Raw genomic sequence first — 26,202 nt, 5'->3', positions numbered from 1 at the left:
AATCAAAGTAACTGATGACATTAAACATGCTATGGACAGACGTGAAGCTACCATACTAACACTGCTTGACTTTAGCAAGGCTTTTGATACAGTTGACTTTGATATATTACTAATTAAAATGAAACAGCTGAATTTCTCAAACAGCGCAATACACTGGTTCGACAGCTACCTCAAAAACAGAAGTCAACAAGTCATTTGTGGGTCGGAAAAGTCATCATGGAAAAACGTGCGCTCTGGAGTTCCCCAAGGCTCCGTCCTTGGTCCATTACTCTTCTCACTGTACATTAATGATATTTCTTCAGTGATTCACTCCTGCAACTACCATCTATATGCCGACGACATCCAACTGTACATAAGTGCAAGCCCCAAGAACATTGCTGACGCAGTAGCGAGTATGAACGCAGATCTTTGCTCTGTTTCTCGATGGGCACAGAACCTAGGTCTGAAACTAAACCCCAAGAAATCCCAGGTCATACTTATATCTCATCCAAAGTTAATCAGTCGGTACTTTCGCGAAACAGTCCCTCAAATACTCCTCAATGGTACCCAACTACCATACCAAAAAACAGTAAAAGACCTTGGAATAATCTTGGATGAACGCCTAAACTGGGAAGAACAAACAGTCACAGCTTGCCGGAAATCGCTCTCCTCCCTACATGCAATTCAAAAATTTAGAAAAATATTTCCAACCCATGTTAAACAAAAATTAGTCCAAACACTAGTCTTGCCTAATCTTTACTACTGTGATGTAGTTCAACATGGCACAAATAATGAAAATTCGAGATGCCTCGAGCTAGTGATGAATGCTTGTGTTAGATACGTATGCAACATACGGTTGTATGATCATATCAGTCCTTCATACTCCCAGCTAGGTTGGATACGCCCACATAAGGCACGCGATCTCCACACGATGTGCTTACTTCATCGATTTCTTAGCCACTGGTGCCCCCAATACTTATCTTCTCACATTAAACACCTATCATCATTCCACAACCGCAATACCAGATCGGATACGTCTAGCATCTTGGCTGTACCTTTACATAACACAAAATCTTTCTCCGTGTCATTCTCCATCTCAGCCATACGACTATGGAACGCGCTCCCCTGTGATCTGCGTCTTATCCAAAACCACTCAACATTCAAGAGGGAACTTAAGACTTACATATTAGGGACGGTATAGCCACCATTGTTGTGCCCCCCCTCATCTTTTTCTTTCTCCTCTCCATCATAGCTTCGAATTTTACCATTCTATTTATCTTCCTCTAACCTATCTACCTCTTCTATATCTCTTTCACCCCATTCCATCGTCTTATGTCTCTGCTTGATGAGAATAACTCACAAGCTGCAAGAATATAACGAGAAAATTCCCAACTAGCAATAGGACTGACACTCATAAAAGAAAAATATGTTTACTTTCATATACATAGTCATTATTATTATTATTATTATCATTATTATTATTTTTATTATTCTTGATTGTTATAATTATTTTTTGATTGTTATAATTGTCATTGTACTACTTTTATAATCTCTATTTTTTTCTTTAACATTAATACTGTATAACATGTTATATGTCCTAATTTTCTGTAGACACTGAAATTTGTTGAATCTGAGTATGCCTGGTTAGGTGTAAGAGAGGGCCTGAAGGCCCTAATCTTGCCAGGTAAAATAAATGCATAAATAAATAAATAAATGCGCTAGTTTGCGAATAAAATTGATCAATGATAAATAATTGTGAGAAATTTTTAAGGATCAATAATGGTAGATAACATAGACGATTTAAGTTTTGATGAAGTTATCATTCATTCGCTATCGCAAAACACAATAAATAAAAGTAGTCGCACAGAAATAGTGCAGATACAGCATCAAACAAACTGACAATAACAATATATGTGCATATACGTGATTCAATTATATCCAGATGCCCTAGAATCGTCTCTTCATTGCAAACGTGCGTAATATCAAGTTCCATAGCGCATGAACTAGTCATAAACCAACAGCTAACCCAGAGAGTTACATAGTTAATGTTGAATCGTTTGTTAAACAACCTATAGATTCTCTTGCTTCTAATGAAGTCGTTCAGGATAACCAGTAACAATAATCAAAAGCAGCTGAAATAATTCTAAGTCTCGTGCTGCTCATAATCTTACATCCTCAAAACTGGCGATCGGATTCTGAGTTCAAAAACTTGGCAACTACACTGTGTCTTCACAAAAGTTATGCTATCGAGCGTCCAACTTGTCTTCTAATTTCTATCACTTGACAACTTCAAACCGACGATAACAGGCACGCACGCGCAGGTTAACGTCACAACATCTCGGAGCAGTATACCTCCAACGCGCGGGGTTTTATATGGTCTCGTGACCCCGCCAAACCACAACAAATGAAACAAAATTGACTACCATTCAAACTAAAAGCAACTTACACGTAGTACATACATGCTGAGGAAAAAATCTCTCTTCAACGGTCTTTTACTGATCTCACAGGACAACATAAGTCTATGGCTTCGTTTATAAGTAATGTAATCATATATCAGGCTGACACGCGTTTGATACTTAATACAGAGATACCATATTTAACTATTACAATACAAATTAAGAGGGCCTGTTCATAAGGGGCGTCTTTTTGGCACTCATTAATGTTGGTTTTAGATAAAGCATAAGATGCGTCAATTTTAGATGCTCAGTGTGGCGTCTGTTCTTTCGGACACACGATTAGGCCATGAGCGCCAGTTATCTCTTCTGTGCAGAAGTGCTCCAAGATTTAGTTCTTATGGGAATCAACGAGATTCAGTGATTAATGGGGCCAATAAACGGGGGGACTGCATGAGTATTGTGTGGTATAAGTAGAGAATTTGTGTCGGACAGGAAGCGGGCTAGGGCAGTCTGTGCGATTGTTCTGACATCTGACTCTGTCTGGCGTAATAGATGGCACCTCTGCCTAGTAAGCAGGAGACCCAGGTTCGAATCCTGGTTTGGCACAAATCTTTTATCTTGCCCCGTTGATATAAATCAAAGCCCAGTGGCAACTAATGTCTTTAATTCCTCTGTGTCTTAATTTTAAATAACTACTGCCTTTATTAATGGCTAAAGGAATCATTAATTATTGAATCAAATTAATGACCATACATATGACCTACTGGAAAATAGGACAGCTTTATGGTAACACCATGCCCCATTCATTATAACTGTAGGTTTTGAGGAAACGACTTCCTGGCACATCTGCAAAATTCGCTGTAGTTAAAATACGCTATGTATTAGTTAGCACTGCCAGTTAGTAAGTGCCCATAACTGAACTCCTCAGCTATCGTCTGATGTCTTAACTGTAATTATAGCTCAACTGATTTTTAAAGGATTATCTTAAAATGTTCATATCACCGTGCCAACGTAACTGACACAGTTTTTGTAGTACAATTATCATTCAAGGAACAAACCAAGGCCTTACTTTCGTGATCACCCCTGTATTAAATAATTCTGCTAAGACATTCCTATTATTCATTACATCATTTCTGAATTATCAGCCGTAGCCATTCATCCTACAGACTACGAAGTCTGCCATCTTTGCCGAGATCATCTCCGGCAAAATTTTACTCACCTTTCCTCCAGCTTTGGTGTTCTCGAAAAGGTGGGTCGAAGTCCATGGCAAACATGCCGGTATGCTAGCTGCGGCCTCAGGTAGAGCCCCCTTCTGAAAGGTTCTCCATCGTGACAGCTTGGCAATGGACGTCATCTCACACGGTATTTGTACTTCTCGGAATACTAGGACTCAAGAAATTATTTAACACTCTGAAACGAGTGTTAAATAAGCATCCTCATTATTCGGTGGAAGGAACGATACATGAAGATAGTCGTATCACTAACTACACTGAGGAGACAGAGGTCATGGGATACCTCCTGAGCCGGCCGGAGTGGGCGTGCGGTTCTAGGCGCTACAGTCTGGAACCGCGAGACCGCTACGGTCGCAGGTTCGAATCCTGCCTCGGTCATGGATGTGTGTGATGTTCTTAGGTTAGTTAGGTTTAAGTAGTTCTAAGTTCTAGGCGACTGATGACCTGAGAAGTTAAGTCCCATAGTGCTCAGAGCCAGAGTCAGTTAATTCTCGCCCTGCAGCCATAACCATCTCGGAAACCCTTTCACATTATTCATCTTGCAACGGTACTTTCGCGTTCTCGTCAATACGGTACCAGAACGTTTAAGTTCTACCACTGCAAAGACGGAAGATCCGGGATTCGGAATGTCAGAACAGTGCAGCAAGTAGCGGCAGGAACACTACCACAAAATCACGCAGCACTAACACTCCAAACCATCGACTCTCGGAGAGAGATTTTAACCGTGTTCAACCAAATGGTAAAATATCGAACTATTTTTCACCGAATCATACAGTTTGGGGGAAAAGCAGTGAGAATAATTACTTTTGGAAACCTTTTATCATACAAAGCCTGTTATAACAATAAACTGTTTCGCTTTATAAAACAGCCGCCAGCCCAAATCGGGCACAGTGTCCACACAAAAAGATGAAGTCAATTTTCGAGCCGACAGTGGCGGTCAAGCTGTTCTAGGTGCTCAGTCGGGAACCGCGCGACTGCTACGGTCGCAGGTTCGAATCCTGCTTCGGGCATGGATGTGTGTGATGTCCTTAGGTTAGTTAGGTTTAAGTAGTTCTAGGGGACTGATGACCACAGATGTTAAGTCCCATAGTGCTCAGAGCCATTTGAACCATTCAATTTTCGACACTGACTAAATAACTACTTTCATTTACTACGGTCACTTGGCAGTAAGTGCTATTAATCTCACTTTCTTTTACTTATGGAATTTATCACTATACTTCAGTAATTATTTAAAGAAGACGCACATATGTTTCAGCAAGGATACAAATAATATTAAACTTATAGCTATTATTCATATGACCAAAACTATTATTTGACACGACTAAATTTCATTTCTACTGGACTGTTATTTGTTAACGTTTTACTAACACCAATATTTGTCTGGCTATCTTTGACATGGAGAAGCAACACAAACAATTACTGTTAAGATTGTTGCAGTTAAACAATTATGTTACTTTACTTTCAGAAATGCTATTGAGAACTTATCATCATGGTCACGCAAAGCAGTGGCCCTTAAACTGATATGTGCAATCTTTAGTACTTAATAACGATTTTCAGAATTTATTACCAAAACAGTACTCTTGCCAGTAATTTACTATTATTCAAGCTTCAATATACATCAGGATACTCGGAATAAATTCGTTTAGGTGAGGAACCTACTGAGGTACATGGCATAGGAAAATCACGGTTAAACAGAAAGATATATTTAACACTTATATTCCACTGATTGAAGATGGATGGTTCACACTGTGATACACTTCGAAATAAAGTACTTTGCCTGTTACTGATGTCGAAGGTGGCGTGAGGCGGTGCTGCGTAGAAACATTGCGCAGGTACAGCTCTTGATGTACATAGCTCTGTCTTCCTCTTGGTGGCGACGATAAAATTGCAAATTTCTGAGCTATTGATTTATTGCCGTACTGCGCCAATCATGTAGAACACGTCCGAGGCCAAAAACCCAGTCTTGCAGGTAAATTCGGGGCTTCTATTGCTTGACCAACGTAATGCGTATTCACCACTTGCAGGGCAGCTACGGAGTATATTAGCCACTTGCGCGCCAACTCGCACTCGCGCACCCACCACATTTTTCATTCCACCACAGAACGTAGTTCCGTTATACCTATGATCCCTACACCTTTTCAATTTACACTTCTGCTTACAAAAACCCTAAGTATGAAACACCTACAATTGCATGACAGCATATACATACGAAATTGCCATAATTAATTACAGTTGTACTTGAAATATTACATAATTATTTACAAAATATGTTTTAATACATTCATTCCACCTACGTCAAAGAGGTTATTTTAAACAGATAAACTAGACTTAACAAAAGCTTACTCTCTTTATAGTATTTGGTTAATTTTGGAACAAAAAAATTTTAAAGCATACAGATTAATGGCAGTATTATATTTACAATAGCATTACAATCTGAGTACAAATGAAAGATCTACCAGTGTACTGCCCCTTTATACAGAGTGGGGCAAATAAAAGTGGCCCAAATTAGTGGATATGTTTGGATGCGAATGTATGCATATAGCCACACCGCGTGACGCGCACACCACGTGTACGCCCGACACATGATACACACCGTTCAGAGTGCGACCTGTGTCAGTTTGAGTGAAGCATTGCAAAGGGGACGATGGAAATCACAATGGTGCAGTCGGTGTTCATTGTGGAAAGTCACGTGAGAAGAACGTCGTGGAAATGGTGTGGTCAGTTGTCTGCTGAGAAGTTTAGCGTTTTCAAAATACCAACAACGCCTAGTCCGAAAATGGTGTCAGACGAGACCTGTTCTGAACAAGTGAAATAACACTCTGAAACCTTGCCGGCACACCATAAAACGTGGCTGCAGTTCACCACAAAATTATTCAGAGTCCTACCGAATCAATCCGATGCCTTTTTAATATAATCCATTATGGAGTCGAGGCAGCAGTTGTCGTTATACTGGTAATCACTGTTAGCATTCAACCGCGTTTCAAGAGACAACGCTCTCATCATCAGGTTGTAAAGTCTATGCCATGAAATTAAACGGACTAAAAAGGCAAAATACCATCACAAATAGTTGGGAAGTCCATAGAGTAAAACAGAATTGAAAGTATATTGGACTGTGGGTCCTCGTCTTACACTGAAGTTGTTGACACAAGTCGATGGCCGTCCCATAGCTACCAAGTATGCTGTCGCACCGTACCGGCTCGGGAGCTATTGTGGACTGACGTGCCTAGGTTCAAAATGGTTCAAATGGCTCAACTTCTGAGGTCATCAGTCGCCAAGAACATAGAATTAATTAAACCTAACTAACCTAAGGACATCACACACACCCAGCATTGTTTGTTGAAACGCGTTGTTAAAAATATATGTATAAGAATTGCGGTTGAATGCTGACAGTGATAACCAATCCGATGCCTGTCACAAAAGACCGACATATCACGTCGATCATGTGGACTAATACTAGATCTACCTGGGGCTGCACATGCATCCCTACCGAGCGTCTGTTGTTCAAGCGGTAAAACTGGCTGACACTCTTTAGCGCATTATGAGTGGCAGTTCGCTTAGGTGACATTTAATAGCTTAGACATGAGAATGCTTTTTATGTATGATGAAGACTGGTTTCACCTGAGTGGTTAAGTCAACTCATAGAGTAATGGGTATTAGGCAGCGGAGAATTCCCGTATGCGTAACTTCCACGAATCACGTTTGCATAATCAGAAGGTAGGGATTTAGCGTGCAGTGTGTTCAGACACTACATTATTGGTCCTATCTTCTTTCATCAGACACTGGCTTCGGCGTGTTACATTTGCCAACAATTTGGAACTATTTGTGGCAGTAGTGACGGAGGAGGAAAAGACCTACAGTTACTTCCAACAGGATGGAGCATTTGCCGATACAGCCGGCCGAAACTTGGAGCACTTTTACACAAATTTCTCGCCTGACAGAACTGTTAGCAGAGGTCAGTCTTGTCACGGCCCTGGCTGGTCACCCAGGTCACGACTTGTCACTGAGAGATTACTTTGAGGGGGGAGCCCTCAAGTCTAAGATGTATCGCAACAACCCTAATAAAGAACTGCAGCATAACATTTCGAATGAGACGGCAGAAATTCCAGCAGTCCAGCTTCGATCCGCATTCAGCAACTTCCTGGCCAGGGCGCAAAAGCTGTTAGCAACTCTACGGTCTGGTTAGATGCAGTTTGGCTGAGAGCACGTTTGCAATATGTGGTTGTTAATCAGACACCGTCGTCGTGTAATTCACACATAATGTTTTTCCTCGTCCGTAGCGCCAAGGTTAAGATAGAGGCTTTCACTGAAAGCTTTATGCTTTGGAATCGCGTTTTTCGTATGCTAGATGTGAACATTTTGCATTTTTGAGGCGAGCAGATTTCGGTGCAAGGTACAGAATGGGTTAGCTAATAGTCCAGGCGCAAGGAAGAACATTTACAGTCCTCACACTCTCTACCAATGAGATTTATTCAACGTTTTCCAGTACATAGAGATTTTGCTTTGTTGCATTTGTTCACGTGTTAAGAACTTTTTCTACCACGTGTTTTTGAATACTGTTGTTGCACTGTATACTATGGATTAACTATTTTTGGAGATAGTTATATGGGCTTATATTCAAAACTATTTTAAAACAGTTATCGGTCCTTTCCACAACTTTCCTTTTTAATCGAGTTTCTACTTACTAAGTAGCACACAATGACTCGATGCAGAGTGAGCAACTTGCCTTTAGTAGTGGTAGCAACTTCCGAGAACGTTGCTACGATTACTCTCGAAATCAAAAACGATCACTGTGAAGATAACTTGCGTTCCTTTGCGTGGATTTTCAGTACAAATGGTAGGTGTCGGAGTTACACAGAGATAGAATAGTTGTAGTTCTTCATTTAATAAAGTATTATAATAATAGTGCCAAAGGCGCGTTACCGTGCTGCAGGGCCGGTAGCTACACGTTTTTCATAATTAGTCAGATGTTTGTTATGACAATTCGGGTTCATGTAAATTCCATTTTCTTTGCTGTAACCATTATAAATCATTGCGCTAAGTACGCCTTTCGTGCATAGGTCATATTCCATACATTTTTCAGGCCGGCCGGAGTGGCCGAGCGGTTCTACGCGCTACAGTCTGGAACCGCGCGACGGCTACGGTCGCAGGTTCGAATCCTGCCTCGGGCATGGATGTGTGTGATGTCCTTAGGTTAGTTAGGTTTAATTAGTTCTAAGTTCTAGGGGACTGATGACCTCAGCAGTTAAGTCCCATAGAGCTCAGAGCCATCTGAACCCCGCTACGGTCGCAGGTTCGAATCCTTCCTCGGGCATGGATGTGTGTGATGTCCTTAGGTTAGTAGGTTTAAGTAGTTCTAAGTTCTAGGGGACTGATGACCTGAGAAGTTAAGTCCCATATTGCTCAGAGCCATTTGAACCATCTAAACCATTTGAAAATTTTTCAGTTAGATCTTACTACTAGCTTGATTCATGGGTGCAAACATTGTATGTGTGAGGACATTTTCAATTCAGGGCTTGCCCGAACTTACTTTTATAGCTAACCCGTCTAGAAATCTTTACAGGAACAGGAAGCTTACATGTGTATTTGGCTGTTTATTTGTATGTTGCTCTCCTGTACCTACTGAGTTCCAATTCCCACGTATCAAAATTAATAGCTAGTATTTGTGTTTGCAATTCGGGCATCGTAAATAGATATTTAAATAACAGTTTTTATGTGGAAAATGAATATTTTATTGTTGTGAGAAATGAATGACGTGATACCTTACACACGTTACATGCATTCATGTGTTTTTAATATAGGAAGATTTATTGCCGGAAGTATCACCGTTGGATCAGATGATGTCGACCGCGCGTCCTGGTACGAACTCTGCTCAACCACCAGTCACAGTTGTCCGAGATGCGCTCAGTTCAGATGACTTGAAGATACGACGCAATCACGCTCATGGCCATATTTCTGCGACAGTTTTGAAGCGATACGAGTATTGTCTTGTTGTAGGTTGCTATGGTGTCAATATAGGCGAACAGTCGGATACACAGAGTTGATATAGTAGTAATGAACTCACCAGTGTCGAGAGACCAATTGCTGATTCAGCCGCAGGGTTGGGCGTTTCTGTCCCGTCGACGGGTAACTGTCATCCTACGTGACGTGTTTGTCGTGAAACCTTGTGTCACAGCAGCCGGAACTTGATCTACCTGCGCCGGCCGCAGTGGCCGAGCGGTTCTAAGTGCTACAGTCCGGAACCGCGCGACCCCTATGGTTGCAGGTTCGAATCCTGCCTCGGCATGGATGTGTGATTTCCTTAGTTAGGTTTAAGTAGTTCTAAGTTCTAGGGACTGATGACCTCAGAATTTAAGTCCCATAGTGCTCAGAGACATTTGAACCATATTTGATCTACCTGCCACACAAATAATATCACTGCCACTTTCCGTGTCGGTTTCGCTGTCACTCGAGTAGCGGGGTATTAGATAATGACCTAATTTCATCGATTTTAATGTCCAGTACACAGGAATAACAACACCTCCTCCCTGTGGCGCTGTTCGGGTCATATGACTGTGTGCCCTCAATGCTATGACCTACACGCTACGTTTTACCTCAAAGCACTCCACTTCATGATTTCAGTAACCTTAAAACCCAAGCACTGGGCATCCTACGATTATCTTTACGTATACAGTTTACAGAAACAGGAAGTGAAGTGGAATCTCCGTGGTTCTGCTAAATGAATGTGTTCCAACAAGCTGTGTCCCCTGTGTTTCATAACTGCTGTGATACTACTGCACAGAGTTTTCAATGGTGTTGTTTCAGTGTTGATCCCTCCTTCGCGCAAACCTCACAAGGTAGACTATAGTATGTGGAATGCTTGAGCTCCAATTCTTTCTTGGCACAAGTCGCCCAAGTATCTGGTGTGTGTAACTACATGGTGTTTGAGATGCAAGCGTTGTTGCCGAGCATGGAGGAAATTTAATCTTTGCAATACCTATGACCTACCGAAAGATGTTTCCAAAGGTTATCGCAGTTTTGATGACCTGTGCATCTGTTACGGTACAGACAGTAAGTTAGAAGTAAAGTGAGTGTAGCAGAAATTATAACGACTTAGCCGACAGTGCGGTCGTGAATGAGACTTTGAACCTAATCTCTTCGCTGAAGCATGAGACCTATTGTTCTCATCTTAACGTTTATGAAGATAAGGCTTGAATAATCACATAATCAGCTTTTGAAACCGTTCTACAACAAGCGCAGCATACGTATACAGTAATAATCTGATATTCAACGATTAGCAATTACGTGCTTGGTGTACCATTCCCATATCGTGAGATGTTGTTGTGGTCTTCAGTTCTGACACTGGCTTGATGCAGCTCTCCATGCTACTCTATCCCGTGCAAGCTTCCTCATCTCCCGGTACCTACTGCAGCCTACATCCTTCTGAATCTGCTTAGTGTATTCATCTCTTGTTCTCCCTCTACGATTTTTACACTCCACGCTGCCCCCCAGTACTAAATTGGTGATCCCTTGATGCCTCAAAACATGTCCTACCAACCGATACCTTCTTCTAGTCAAGTTGTGCCACAAACTCCTCCCAAATCCTATTCAATACCTCCACATTAGTTATGTGATCTACCCATCTAATCTTCAGCATTCTTCTGTAGCACCACATTTCGAAAGCTTCTATTCTCTTCTTATCTAAACTATTTAGCGTCCATGTTTCACTTTCATACATGGCTACACTTCATACAAATACTTTCAGAAACTTCCTGACACTTAAATCTATACTTGATGTTAACAAATTTCTCTTCTTCAGAAACGCTTTCCTGCCATTGCCAGCCTACATTTTATATCCTCTCTACTTCGACCTACATCAGTTATTTTGCTCCCCAAATAGCAAAACTCCTTTACTACTTTAAGTGTCTCATTTCCTAATCTATTCCTTCAGCATCACCCGACATAATTCGACTACATTCCATTATCCTTGTTTTGCTTTTGTTTATGTTCATCTTATACCCTCCTTTAAAAACACTGTCCATTCCGTTCAACTGCTCTTCCAAGTCCTTTGCTGTCTCTGACAGAATTACGACGTGATCGGCGAACCTCAAAGTTTTTATTTCTTCTCCGTGGATTATAATACCTACTCCGAACTTTTCTTTTGTTTCCTTTACTGCTTGCTCAATATACAGATTGAATAGCATCGGGGAGAAACTACAACCCTGTCTCACTCCCTACCCAACCACAGCTTCCCTTTCATGTCCCTCGACTCTTATAACTGTCATCCGCTTTCTGTACAAATTGTAAATAGCACTTCGCTCCCTGTATTTTACCCCTGCCACCTTCAGAATTTGAAACAGAGTATTCCAGTCAACATTGTCAAAAGCTTTCTCTAAGTCTACAAATGCTAGAAACGTAGGTTTGCCTTTCTTTAATCTTTCTTCTGAGATAAGTCGTAGGGTCAGTATTGCCTCACGTGTTCCAACATTTCTAGGGAATAGAAACTGATCTTCCCCGAGGTCGGCTTCTACCAGTTTTTCCATTCGTCTGTAAAGAATTCGCGTTAGTATTTTGCAGCTGTGACTTATTAAACTGATAGTTCAGTAATTTTCACATCTGTCAACTCCTGCTTTCTTTGGGATTGGAATTATTATATTCTTCTTGAAGTCTGAGGGAATTTCGCCTGTCTCATACATCTTGCTCACGAGTTGGAAGAGTTTTGTCAAGACTGGCTCTCCCAAGGCTGTCAGTAGTTCTAATGGAATGTTTTCTACTCCCGGGGCCTTGTTTCGACGTAGGTCTTTCAGTGTTCTGTCAAATTGTTCACGCAGTATCATATCTCCCATTACATCTTCATCTACCTCCTCTTCCATTTCCATAATATTGTCCTCAAGGACATCGCCCCTGTATAGACCCTCTATATACTCCTTCCACGGTTCTGCTTTACCTGCTTTGCTTAGAATTGGGTTTCCATCCGAGCTATTGATATTCATACAAGTGGTTCTCTTTTCTCCAAAGGTCTCTTTAAGCTTTCTGTAGGCAGTATCTATCTTACCCCTCGTGAGATAAGCCTCTACATCCTTCCTTTCTTCCTCTAGCCATCCCTGCTTAGCCATTTTGCGCTTCCTGTCGATCTCATTTTTGAGACGTTTGTATTCCTTTTTGCCTACTTCACTTACTGCATTTTTGTATTTTCTCCTTTTATCAATTAAATTCAGTATCTCTTCTGTTACCCAAGGATTTCTACTAGCCCTCGTCTTTTTACCTACTTGATCCTCTTCTGCCTTCACTATTTGATTCCTCAAAGCTACTCATTCTTCTTCTACTGTATTTCTTTCCCCCATTGTTTCCTTATGCTCTCCCTGAAACTCTGTACCACCTCTGGTTCTTTCAGTTTATCAAGGTCCCATCTCCTTAAATTTCCACCTTTTTGCAGTTTCTTCAGTTTTAATCTATAGTTCATAACCAATAGATTGTGGTCAGAGTCAATATCTGCCCCTGGAAATGTCTTACAATTTAAAATCTGGTTCCTAAATCGCTGTCTTACCGTTATATAAACTATCTGAAACCTTCTAGTATCTCCAGGGTTCTTCCACGTATACAACCTTCTTTCATGATATATAATTTCATGATATAAGAATTTCTTAAAAAGAAAGAAAAGTAACAATCGCTGGAAATGAAGCACAAGGTGTACAGTATGTGAATTAATTTCATTTAAACCGTTGTTTTAATAGCTACCACCTCTCTAGTAACAAAGTGAACAGCCGTATGAAATTATGATTTATGAATCGTTTCAGTTGAGTTGTTGTTCAACAGGTTTCAGGATATGTTCTCGTCATTAATACAACATGTTACTGAACTTTTAGTGAAATACACGTATACCTTTTACACAACCGAACGAAATGTTTACCTTGACGGAAATGGAAGACCCTAACTTAGTTATCAAAGCATATACTCCGACCTGCTCCATAGACTGCCACTTACAGGGAGACTGGTACTGATCCTCCAGGGAATTATTTCAAAGCCTCCACAAGAGCGTAACGACGGTCTCAGTGTGATAGAGAGAGACAGTTAGCGCCTCGCCAAAGCCGGTGCCTGTGCTCCCGCAGAGTCGTAGCTCGCGCACTAAAGCTAGCAATGGCAGCAGGGAGAACTCTCACCCTTTTACAGCTCCTGTAAATGCGGGTAACACCAAGGCGGAAGCGTGCAGACTGCGGTGTCTCAAGACTCGAAGCCTTCGGGCATGTACAGCAAATCTCTCAATATCCTCGGTTCATTTGCTGTTGGGTGGACGTCTCCGGCTAAATGTTTCAGGTTACTCGTCGTGGGGATGGTGAAGTAGGAGGAGGAAAGACTTAATTTGTGTTATTGTATAGTTTCTTCCGTTCATAAATTCTCCACGATTATTTATGCAAATGAAGTCACTGCGTTCTGCAGTAAAAATCGTCATTTTCCCATCTCTTAGTCTACTGTGCATGCAATTCTTGTGAAAACACTCTCAAAATAAACATTCCGCAGAGTATGAGTAATAAATATTACGAAATTGTCTTAAAGAAAATGTTGCGACATTATCATCTCAATCAAAGCATTGAATTGCTGGCTCAGTAGTGAATTGCCATACTACGGTTACAAAGTTCCGTGATCTGACCAGATACTGACCTGGAATTTTTATTTGTCTTTTATCTCTTCTGTAATTTCTGATAAAATTTGTCAATATGTAATGGTTCAAATGGCTCTGAGCACTATGGGACTTGACATCTGAGGTCATCAGTCCCCTCGAACTTGGAACTGCTTAAACCTAACTAACCTAAGGACATCACACACATCCATGCCGGAGGCAGGATCCGAACCTGCGACTGAAGCGCCTAGAACCGCTCAGCTACACCGGCCGGCTTGTCAATATGAAAAATGCGGAGCCACACAGTAGTTCGAAGTACGCGTCCCCACACAACTTCGAAGGTCGAAGGAATACAAGTGCATATTGCCTCCAATAATTCATTCAATGCTGCACTGTTTGAACAAATTTTCAGATAGATGATAAGTTTTCTTTTTGCTTTACTTCTGCTATTTATTTTCAGTCAGACGTTGATGGTATTCCACTTACAACACATGTACTATCTCCGATTCCGTCCCCTTACTCGGACATCGTAGAAAGTAGGGTATCAGTTTTAGCCGAACTCCTCCCTCCCTCCCTCTCTTCGTCCCTCCTCCGTCTTTCTCCCACCTCCCCCCCCCTCCCCTCCCCCGATTCGTTATACCACTTAACCCAAGTATCTTCCCAGAGTGGCATGCATGACGGCCATCTGAAACCTTACAAAGTAATGGAAATTTCTTGACAAATCATTTCAGGTACTATTGCTAGACGTCAGTACTTCATCTGGCTATTGAAGTCTGTACATGATGTGTAGTTTGATCCTGAAATGTTATTTTGTACTGAAGGTTTATTACAGGACGTGAACTCTCAGATCAGTTGGCATTGGAATTCTGAAAGTCCTTTCATGAAGACCGTCTATATGGTGTGGAAGCTGTTGTCTGGTGAGTAACTCGAGGAGGAATAATTACAGCTAGTGAGAAGACCTACGATTGTTTCATACATTACGAGAGCACACTGCTTTAATACATTTACTACAGTATTGCGATAATATTTTTATTATGATAGGAACTACGCACCTTGTTCTACGCCTCATATTAAACAACATCCTCCCTGCCAGCAGTTAACGGCCTGAGACTCCACGCTTTGGTTGCTGGAGGTTGTGCCGGCTGCAACATTACCGATTCGTAAGTGTCGTTCGCAGTGCGACGTCCATCGACCAAGAGCAGTCCCTAGTGCCTAGTTTCCACGGAGTGCCTTCCTAATGCGGAGACAAAGCACTGAGCCAAGTGGTCGGACGAGTAAATGCAGTGGGCGATTGAATAGGAAATGTTTCCATTTACTGTGTGGTTAACTCCACCACCTAATAGTACTGCGATCACTCAAACGGCCATTGCTTGCAAACTTCCAGTCCACGGCTAACAACTCACGAGTGCACATGACATTATGACAGGTTTAGCCTTCATTTGGAATAATGGAATCAAAGTAGGACAGTGACCCAACAACACTAATTGGAAAGAAATGTAAATGTGATTGCCATATTCACTCGATAAAGATACAGCTATATTCAGAAAGCGTTACCTGTAGCCGAAACAGGAAGAATTGTGACATCTGTTGTGTAATGGTTCCTCTCAAAAGGAAATGAGCTGTTATATTTCCAGTTATCGATTTGTTCAGTCCTCATTTTCAAAAGTGCTGTGTATTCTCATTTGCCTTCGTCTACTATTTACTTAAGAAGTTTAATTATAGATCGATAAGTACTTGTCCTTTGTATCCAGTATTTTTACCATGATCTTTTTCTAGGGATTCTCAATTTGTACTCCAGTATTTACGTCAAGATAGGGATAATTAGCTTATTTATTGCTTCAGAACTTTACTCTCCCATCGAGAACTACGTCTCGTGCTGCCCGCCTTGATACACTTAAGTACGCCGGAAGTGAACGAGTCGCTAAATTCTCTTAGGTGAATGGTAACCACAAACGCTCTGTTGATCACCATAACGTCTTATTCGGACAGAAAAAAATATGGATGTAAGTTCCTCTATGGTTGTGATTGACGCAGTAGTGTAACTAATATAAATATATTTTCACAACAACGAGATTTCTTAAAACAAGTGAAGTATTAAATCTGATGCAGGCATTGGAAAATAAAATGAAAGGCAGTGTTTCTTAACCAGTGCAACCGGAGCCGACCAGCCGTAACGAAGCGTGAGGGTGCATTAAGGTTATGCACTGCCACTAATACCTATGTCGCTGAAAATTTATAAAATATCCTCCAATTTTCGCCACTGTCCCGACTCATAATAGACTCATTTGATTTATTGATAAATGACATATTCACAGCCTCAGCTACATTACGTCCAGTTTCTTTACTTATGGGTTTACTCTGGAATCTGCAAAAAGAGAAAGTTTGCTATTGGTGCTTAGCGAACTGTAAGTAGACAGAACCGTAAGTGTATCACAGCTCACGAAGGTAGGGTGTTACCACTGTACTTGAAGCGATCATACGGAGTTTTTTTTTTTGGCGTTTCTGTTGCCTAATCCGATTTATTATGGGTAGTTCAACACAAATGTGTATTTTAGGCACTTCGGCACACGCATCCATGTCAGCTGACTCCCTAGAAACGCTCAAGGCAACTCCTGACGTTCTACTGCAAAGGTGCAGTTACAAAGCTTGCAGTCACAAGATCTATCATACGCATTTTGTGCTTTCGGAGGTTAATCTGTTATGAAGCCGTCGTAAAATTGCTTCATCAACAGTATTGTGAATTAACGCACCAGTTGTCTATTGTGCGATATATTTACCACAAGATGAGCGGGTACAACATTACTCCATTAGAAAAAAAGGAAACCAAAACAATACCTCGCAATACTACACATACTGACAACCATGTAAGTATCTATACTGTTCTGTGGTATAACTTACCTTTAAGTTACTATGCCATTAGGCGCTATCAAAAGTAAATGTCCAGTCCAAGGAATACTGTCGGGCCCAATTTGGTGATCCGATTCTTGAGAAGCAACTGCCAACTTATTCTGGTCAGCAGGGTTAAATTTTAATGTTTCTTGGTGCTATGTCGATGCAGGCTTTTCAACACAGGTGCACTACTGGTTTTTAGGATTTGCTAGGGTCTGGCACATAAAGTTCAAAGACTGTACTGTAGACAGTAGCCTCGTTGGTGACTGTGACAAATATACGTTAGTAATAATGCTAGGGCGAATTTGATCCACTTTTGACCGGTGCATTTGGGTTGCCTATACGCAGGGGATGGGTAACGACATTACCAGTCATCATCACTCTTATCAATGACGTCATATTAGTGAGAAGTTACACGCCTTTCCCCCGTTTCCCTTTCCCTTCCCTTCCATGCTTCAAGCTAATGAAAACACAGCTTTAAAAATGAAACAGTCAATTAAAAAGCCAAAATGGCGAAAATAGCCCAACTGTGTTCCTGGGAAATTAAAACCCCTCTTCCAGCTAATCAGAGTAAAACATGAAAGTGAAACAACAAATGAAAAATTCGAGATGATGGAGCTAAACCAATTGTGTTTTACTTTGTACCTCATCCCCTCCCCCTATCATCAACCAGTCAGATAGTAGTATTAAAATGATGTGTAAATATGGTGTATAATTACATTATTAGCTATGTACATGTACTCCACCCCTCCTTCCTATTTCCAAAAAATCAGAGTGTAGTATTTAAATGATTTGCCAGATGAGAAGTAAAAATTACATAACCTCCACCTCAGAGTAAGAGATATTCGTAATTTCCCTGAAAGTCAAAGATATGAGTTGTTTCTAGTGTAAAAATTGTGTCATGTTACATTCTTTATGTACACATACATGCCTCAGATGTAATATTAAAGAGATTTCAGTGTTTAAGCTATGTATTATTTACCTACATCTACGCACCTTTGGTGTAAAACTAAAACTACTCCTAGGTAGTTATATACAAACGTACTAATACCTCTGCATTCATTATGTCAAATACCCCATGATCTCTAGTAATCATTTCTCTCTCTCTCTCTCTCTCTCTCTCTCTCTCTCGCTCTGTCACACACACACACACACACGCACACACACACACACACACACACACACACACACACACACACACACACACACACACACACACACCGATTCTCATTTGGGTATCAATATTCCTTTGGTTGTCCCCATTCCCTTTCTGGCGTCTCCCATTCCCATCCTAGGTGTCCAGCATTCCCTCGAAGTTTCCACCAAGTAGAACCGAAAGGCTAATACCTGACAGCTAACAGCTAATGCATAATACCTAATGGCTAAACGCTAACGGTTAATGCGTACTTATTAACACCTACTACCTAATATGTAAAATTGTGCGTACATACCCATCTATCGTGTAACATTAAAAAAAATACGCCATGGTCAAAGTACACATTATTCACATATTCACATACCATTATGATCCAACAGGAAGGTTTTATTCACCTCTAGTTAGAATCATTCGTGATATAAAACGCGTCGTCCTGTATGGTTTGTGATGACACATACAGTTATCGCAAGATAGATCATTAAATGCTACTTTATTCACTGCTTACGATGTAATTGTATGTGAGCCCCTTTCCGGACTGCAGTATACAGAGAATAGGTGGGAGTGTGTTTCATACCTCCTACCCATGGAGCTGGCTGCATATCTTTGCTACAAACTCTTTCTATCAAAAACTCTTTCTATCAAAAGTACCCGGACACCTGGTTGAAAATGACCTCAAAGTTTGTGGCGCCCTCCATCGGTAATACTGGAATTCAATATGGTATTGGCTCACCCATAGGCTTGAGAACAGCTTCCACTCCCTCAGGCATACGTTCAATCAGGTCCTGGAAGATTTCTTGGTGAATGGGAGCCCGTTCTTCACGGAGTGCTCCACAGAGGAGAGGTATCGACGTCGGTCGGTGAAGCTTGGCACGAAGTCGCCTTCCAAAACATCCCAAAGGTGTTCTGTAGGATTCAGGTCAGGACTTTGTCCACGCCAGTCCATTGCAGGGATGTTATTGTCGTGTTACCACTCCGCCACAGACCGTGCAATATGAACTTGTGCTCGATCGTGTTGAAAGATGCAATCGCCATCCCCGAATTTCTCTTCAACAGTTGGAAGCAAGAAGGTGCTTAAAACATCAGTGTATGTCTGTGCTGTGATAGTGCCACGCAAAACATCAAGGAGTGCAAGCCTCCTTCATGAAAAACGCGACCAAACCATAACATCACCGCCACCGAATATGACCGTTGGCACCACACGCTGGCAGATGGGTTCACCGAGCATTCGCCATACCAACACCCCGCCATCGGATCGCCACATTGTGTACCATGATTCGTAAATCCCTACAACGTTTTCCAGTCGTCCGATGTTTAGGCTCCATACACCAAGAGATGCGTCGTTTGGCATTTACCGGCTTGATGTGTGGCTTATGAGCAGCCACTCGACCCTGAAATCCAAGTTTTCTCACTTCCACCTAACTGTCATAGTAATTGCAGTGGATCTTGATGCAGTTTGGAATTCCTGTGTAATGGTCTTGATAGATGTCTGACTATTACACATTACGACCCTCTTCAACTGTCGGCGGTTTCTGTCAGTCAACAGTCGAGGTCGGCCTGTACGCTTTTGTGCTTTACGTCTCCCTTCACGTTTCCACTTCAGTATCTCATCGGAAACAGTGGACCTAGGGATGTTTAGGAGTGTGCAAATCTCGCGTACAGACGTATGATACAAGTGACATCCAATCACCTGACCGCGTTCGAAGTCCGTGAGTTCCGCGGAACGCCCCATTATCCTCTCTCACAATCTCTAATGACTACTGAGGTCACCAATATGGAGTACCTGGCAGTAGATGACAGCAAAATTCCCGTAATATGAACTACGTATGTTTTTGAGGGTGTCCGGATACTTTTGATCACATGCGCTATTATCTTGGTGACACTAGAATGATCGCATACACATCTTAAAAACAAAATTATGTTCACACTTATTTCAAATATTCCTGGAGAAATCCTACATTCACGTCTCTGAATTAACATGATTTGTTGAAATTAGTACCACTTTACGAAATATATCATGATGGAATCTACATATTTCTTTTTTGCAAGATATCGTACTTGAGAAACGCGATCTGTGATAGAATTATGTATTTCTACACCAGGTGCATAAATCGCTAATGTTGGAGAGCATATATGCTTTAATCCATCTCCCTCCACCCCCAGAGAGATATTATCTATAATTATAATTATTTGTTGCACATTAGATTCTCTCAAGCTGGGAATGAAAGTTAAAAACCTTCTCAATCCAAGAAATTGAACAGGACATGCTGCTTCGTGTAATGTCCGATATATCGTGCACTATGAATTATCAGTGTCATCTCCTGCTATTAGTCAGTATAACAACTGTAATACAGTATAGTCTTGCTCACTCATTAGAGTCTTTCATTCGTACTGTAGCGTTGTTGCTTGATTGAAGTAACTATTACAGAGACAGAGGGGCTAAATTCGTTATTATCATGGTTTTCGTACACAATAAAATGGGTCACCTCCGTAGCCGAAAGGTTAGCATCACTGCCTTCGCTGCAGAAGGACGTGGGTTCAATTCCTAGTACCTCCTCAGATTTGTCTGGGGTAGGGATGTCAGGAGCGTGTTGACGAGTGGAAGACATAAAAGAGAAATGCCTTGGAAATATCCAGCATCACCATTCCCTCAGTAATTAATATATCGAGAACTACATCAACTCAGTTCGATGGCGACTGCATTATCGTTAAAACTGAGGCTCCTTTGAAAACTCGACTTTGCAATTAATGCAGTTGCCCCAAATGAATCATCTCAAGATCTTTACTGCTCTGAAGCTTCTATAAGAATGGTATTTGTGAGAAAGAACTCTACTTTTTGTATTGTGCAAATTGTGGAGAATACATTCCCAGAGATTCACACATGAGCTCACATATTCTAATTTTACAACGTTACTATAATGTGGATGAATCAAATGCGACATACAGTAATATCTATTGAAGAAGAACTTTGATTATTGACTAAAAAGTTTGTAATAGGTCAGTACATCATCTCAGATGTGTGTATGGCAGATGCCAACGGCTTGAGATAACTTCAAGGGGGGCGAACATTATCTTATCTCTCGCAAGGACATCAGCGAGCCTGTTGTTGCTTGTAAGACATACGCTCTGCTTCATTGAGTAATTATGTAAGTGTTAATGAGAATCCTCTTTCACGAATCTGTGCAAAAATCCAAGCAAATATCGATGTTTTAAACTGGAGGCTTGCAACCAGCAGAATCTGAGTGCGATACGCCCTAGCAAACCCGAGGGAACAAGTCTCAGCTCGCCCGCTTCTTGTCGGAAAACAAATCCCAACTTGCATCTTGTCAGAAAGAGTCAGACTTTGTATCAGCGAGAAATAGGCTTTTTCGCGAATTTTATTGTACAGACTCTTTGTCAGCACACGAGGTAAGAAATATCTACAGCCTTAGCAGCAAGGCGACGGTATATAAAGCACAGCATCGACTCCCATAAGTCACTCCTGCTGAAACTTCAGAGCTGTGAACAACTACCACAAGAGTATGAGTCATGGGGTAAGCCGCAAGTTAGAGAAGCAAGTCTGAAATTCGAAAAAATGTAAATATTCACCTATTTCTTCCAGAAACTTTCTTTTCCTTCTGTCATTTTGTAATACATGTTTCTCATTAATATTAGTGTTTCTTGTAAACTCTAGCTCTGATTCAGCACACGTGAGAAAAGAACGCTAACTCAGTAGCAGCAGCAAGAAATATTTGGAAGTATTTGAGCAGAAAAGGAATGGAAGATACAAACAACAGAGCTTCACCTCAAAGAAGTGATTCCTGCTTTATCTTTGGAGCTGTGAACGTCATCTTTTTTGTGTTCCTGGTAACCTGATAGATGAGGTTGGGGAAGATATCAGCAAAAGAAGCAGTAGAGCTTTCTCTGCACAAAAAGCATTTGGGGGTCGGAAATTCGAGAAAAAATGTAAGTAGTCTTCTTCTTGTTCATCTTTTCATGTAGTTTACCATTTTGTGTTTTACACGTTTCATATGTGTAAATAGTTTTTCCCATTTAATCCGTGGTCGTCCGACTCAGCAGTAGTCGGTTCGAGAAGATAAGAAATTTGCAAGAAGGAGAAGAAGCCATATCGAGAAACTGCCGAAGAAGACCGTATCTTTGGTAGGCTATAGTTTCATAGCGTAATCTAATAATATTATTGTTATAATGGCCGAACCAGCAGCAAAATGAATTAAATTAAATGACATCTTGGATGGCCTTATGCCGGGTCGACATCTAAGCAGAGGAATACGTACTGGTGATCTAGAAAATACGGTTTGATGTAAGGAACCGAGACATTTCTTGGATGACTGCTTCCCATTTTCGAGATCGAAGCTTGCTAGGTAAATATCCAATTAAGATTTATCGTTCGCCGACCTGGAACTCTCTCTTGCTGAGGACAGGCGAGGAAAAACAAATCTACCTCAATGCAAAAAATGAGCGTCTATCGCTGTCTGCAGACATCAGTGAATGGTACTCAGTCATTTTAACAGATCGACTTTTGAAAAAAACTAGAAACTTTCGAGATTCGCGATTCTGGCTGGGAACAAATGGAAACTGTTCAAATGCGCATTAATTTTAATTAAAATCGGAGGTTTTATGCAGGAGTATATGCGACACTGCCCAAGGTGATAGTGAACAAACCTGGTGTATTAAACATTCACTCAAAGGACAATGCCTATTGTACGTGGTGAATTCTAGCAGGATTATATCCCAAAAATAAGCAGGCAGTACGTGATCCTATATATGGGATGTATAAAAACAATTATTACCAACATACCATTCCCAGCAGAGTTCAAACTTGTTCACGTTTTCGAAATACAGAATGGAGGCATTTCTGCAAATGTCTATGGTATCCAACATCGAGATTATGAATGGACGACTATAAGAAATAAAAGACAAACTAAAGAATTTCGAGTTTTACCACTGTATATTACGAAATGCCGCCGTGACAAATACTTGAATCTATTAATGTTGATAATAAAACAGAGGTATATCATTTCTGTTGCATAAAAAACTTGTTGAGGGTCACAAGCAGTAGTATTACCGTTAATAAGCATTAAGTTACAGTAAGCGAATGCTGCATGTGTTGCTTTCGTTCCCAGGAAAGATTAGATGTACATTTAGTGAATGTGCACAGTTTCACCCAGCCAGCAGTGTAATGCCTATTGACAAAAACAAGTTTGTGAAATCTACAGATTTTACTAATAAACTGAAAGTGAAATTCGTGGTTTCTGCTGATATGGAGTGTATATTGGAATCGTTTTGGGGATGCTGACATAGTTCTAATTCTGGTTCGTATTCTGATCACGTACATTGCATTTCAGTGTTGCTTATTAGATACATTGCAGCTCTAACCACGAATATTCCCATTTTAAATCGTACAGATGTGACAGCATGGTGTAGTTTACTGTACAACCCTACGCAGTCACTGAGATTGTTAAGTACCAGTTCATTAATTTAAATGGCACGGGTTCGATAGTATAGTATTGTTTTCTGAACAGCTCTATGCAATCACTGAAACTGTGAAATACCGCTTCATTACAATATGAACAGATAATATGAAGTCTCGAAATAGAATCAGTGTTTTTCTCAGCGGACATTTGTGATATTTCCAAGAAATCCTTTGAGAAAAATGATTAGAAGCACAGAGACAATTTTCATTTAACCAGTGCATACAGAATATCCCGGCTGCATTGTGGAATCACTCTACACTGACCGTGGTATTCCGCATTCTGAGCAGTTACGATGGTCATTTCTTGGCCACAAACTTTTGGGAATGCGATATCAGGTGGCGATGAATAAATCACATTAAATCAGAGAGTGTTTCCAATCTACCACCTTCTTTTATAAAAAGCATTCAAGTATTTCGCCAAGAAAGGCACTGGAAAATGTCCCATTTATTGAGTCATTAAATTTTTTGAGCTGTTCACTCGAAATGGGAGCGTCCAGATGAACTCGAGATAAATAACACACATCATTTTGATGATCAAGAGTTCAGTCTTGTTAGTCAGCAGGAAATTTCCCATACGAGTATGTAACCAACGATGCAATTCTTCTGGAGGAGTTCCTACTTTCAATTGATGAGCTTAAGTGTCTGTTAACAGATGCAACAATAACTGAAGTTGAATACTAAGAGCGTGCAGTGTACGGAAAGTATTAAAATGTAAAACACTGGGAGAATACTCTGATTTGTATTTCAAAATTGATCTGCTGCTCTTTACCAACGTCTTCGAAGCCTTTCGCAGTCTTTGCCTTATGACATATGAGTTACTACCTGTGCATTACATTACCTAGCCTGGTTTGGCATGAGTTTCTCTGCTAAAAATAACCAAAGCAGAATTACAGACTGTTACCAATAGCGAACAATTCCAGTTTTTTGACAGAGGCATCAAAGGCAAACTGTTCATTGGTCTGACAGACCTGAAGATCCCAATAAAAAGATCATATCCAATAACGATGAAAGATCACCGAATTTTACATCATTTACCTCGATGTAAAAACTTGTATAATTGAGTGATGTTGCACATTTTTAATCCGCACTTAACTCTGAATGGCTCCCTTCAGTCAGAATCAAAAAGTTTGAAGTGGAGAATTTACCAAACAATGCGAACACCGGGTGCATACTGGAAGTTGATCTTGAATTCCCTCAAAGTATTCACAATTTACGTGCATATTTACCCATATGCCTGGAAAAAATGGACCAGCATAAGGCAACAAAAAGAAAAATAAACTGTTTTCAACCTTGAATGATAAGAAAAACTCTTTATAGAAATCTGAAACGATGTTTTCAAAATAAATTGGTGTTAACAAAGATTCACCAAATCTTATCGTTTAAGCAGATTCCGTGAATGAAGGCATTCATAGAGGATAATGCCTAAAATCGCATTAGTGCACACAATACGTTCGACAAAAATTCCTTCCAATTCATAAATAATTCTGTAAGATCATGTAAAATGGGTAGAGGATGCAGGATATTAGATTGGCAGCATCAGGGAAGGACATATTATGAGCAGCTTCATTAATTGCAAAATCTAATTTCTAAAGGAGGATAATTTTCAATGGAAATCTAGCGACCATTGAACTTAGCAGACACAATTGTGTCTTTGATAAACCCATTCAGTGGGAATGATGATTTTAGATATTTCGAAAATGCTCTTTTTAAGTTTCCATTGCGTATATATATAGAAAAATCCGTTCGAATTGTGCATAACCGTGCTACACACTCACTGATAGCCTTATACTTCACCAAGCTCCTGATTATCTACGAGGATATCAGGGGTGATGTGTGTACGAAGTTCGATACTTTGGGATTATCAGCGAATAAATAATGCAGTATTCCGTTAGTGAATAAAAAAGTGGTTGGTCTGGTGAAAGCCATACAGAATGAGGACCTTATTGCTGAATTTGTTGGCTTGCGTTTTTGAGACCAAGTTTGGGCACATAAATCGCAGAGCAAAAAGTGGAAAACCATCGGCTGCAATCAGGCCCACCATTGATGATTAGAAGCAGTGCATCCTGGAATCGGAAGTGAAAACCATTGAGCAGTTTGTCTGTCACTCGAACCAGCATGTTATTTCGACTATTACACAACTTAAACACTCTTTCTCAGCTCAGGATGACAAATGATATATACTTTAGACTAAAGTAAATCCACTGACCTTGGGACATTATCATAAAAATAAAGGTGATTCCAAATAATGTGAGTATTTGATCGATTTTTGCTGTAGGAAATGTAAATAAAGGAAGTACTTCAAGAAATGATGATTTTATGTAATGTAAATAACTGATTGTTTTTTATTGTAAACTTGTAAATAGTTAAAAATGTATATTTTACATTATAGAATGTAAATAATATAAATATATGAATATCGTATGAAAAACCAATTTGTTGTAAAGTACTTTTCGTACTTAGTCTGTCTTCCGTCCTGCTACCACTGC

At 40.5% G+C, this 26,202-nt stretch overlaps 1 protein-coding gene across 1 annotated transcript in view; it reads right to left on the bottom strand.

The window, feature by feature from the left end:
* Window positions 1-26,202, bottom strand: part of LOC126454999 (lachesin-like) — a 1,180,169-nt gene that overhangs the window by 842,154 nt on the left and 311,813 nt on the right. The gene's annotated exons all lie outside the window — the stretch shown is intronic.

This window comes from Schistocerca serialis, chromosome 1 (assembly GCF_023864345.2).
Source record: "Schistocerca serialis cubense isolate TAMUIC-IGC-003099 chromosome 1, iqSchSeri2.2, whole genome shotgun sequence".
NCBI lineage: Eukaryota > Metazoa > Arthropoda > Insecta > Orthoptera > Acrididae > Schistocerca > Schistocerca serialis.
Note: the sequence above shows the minus strand (reverse complement) of the source record. Positions and strands in the feature narration are given on the sequence as shown.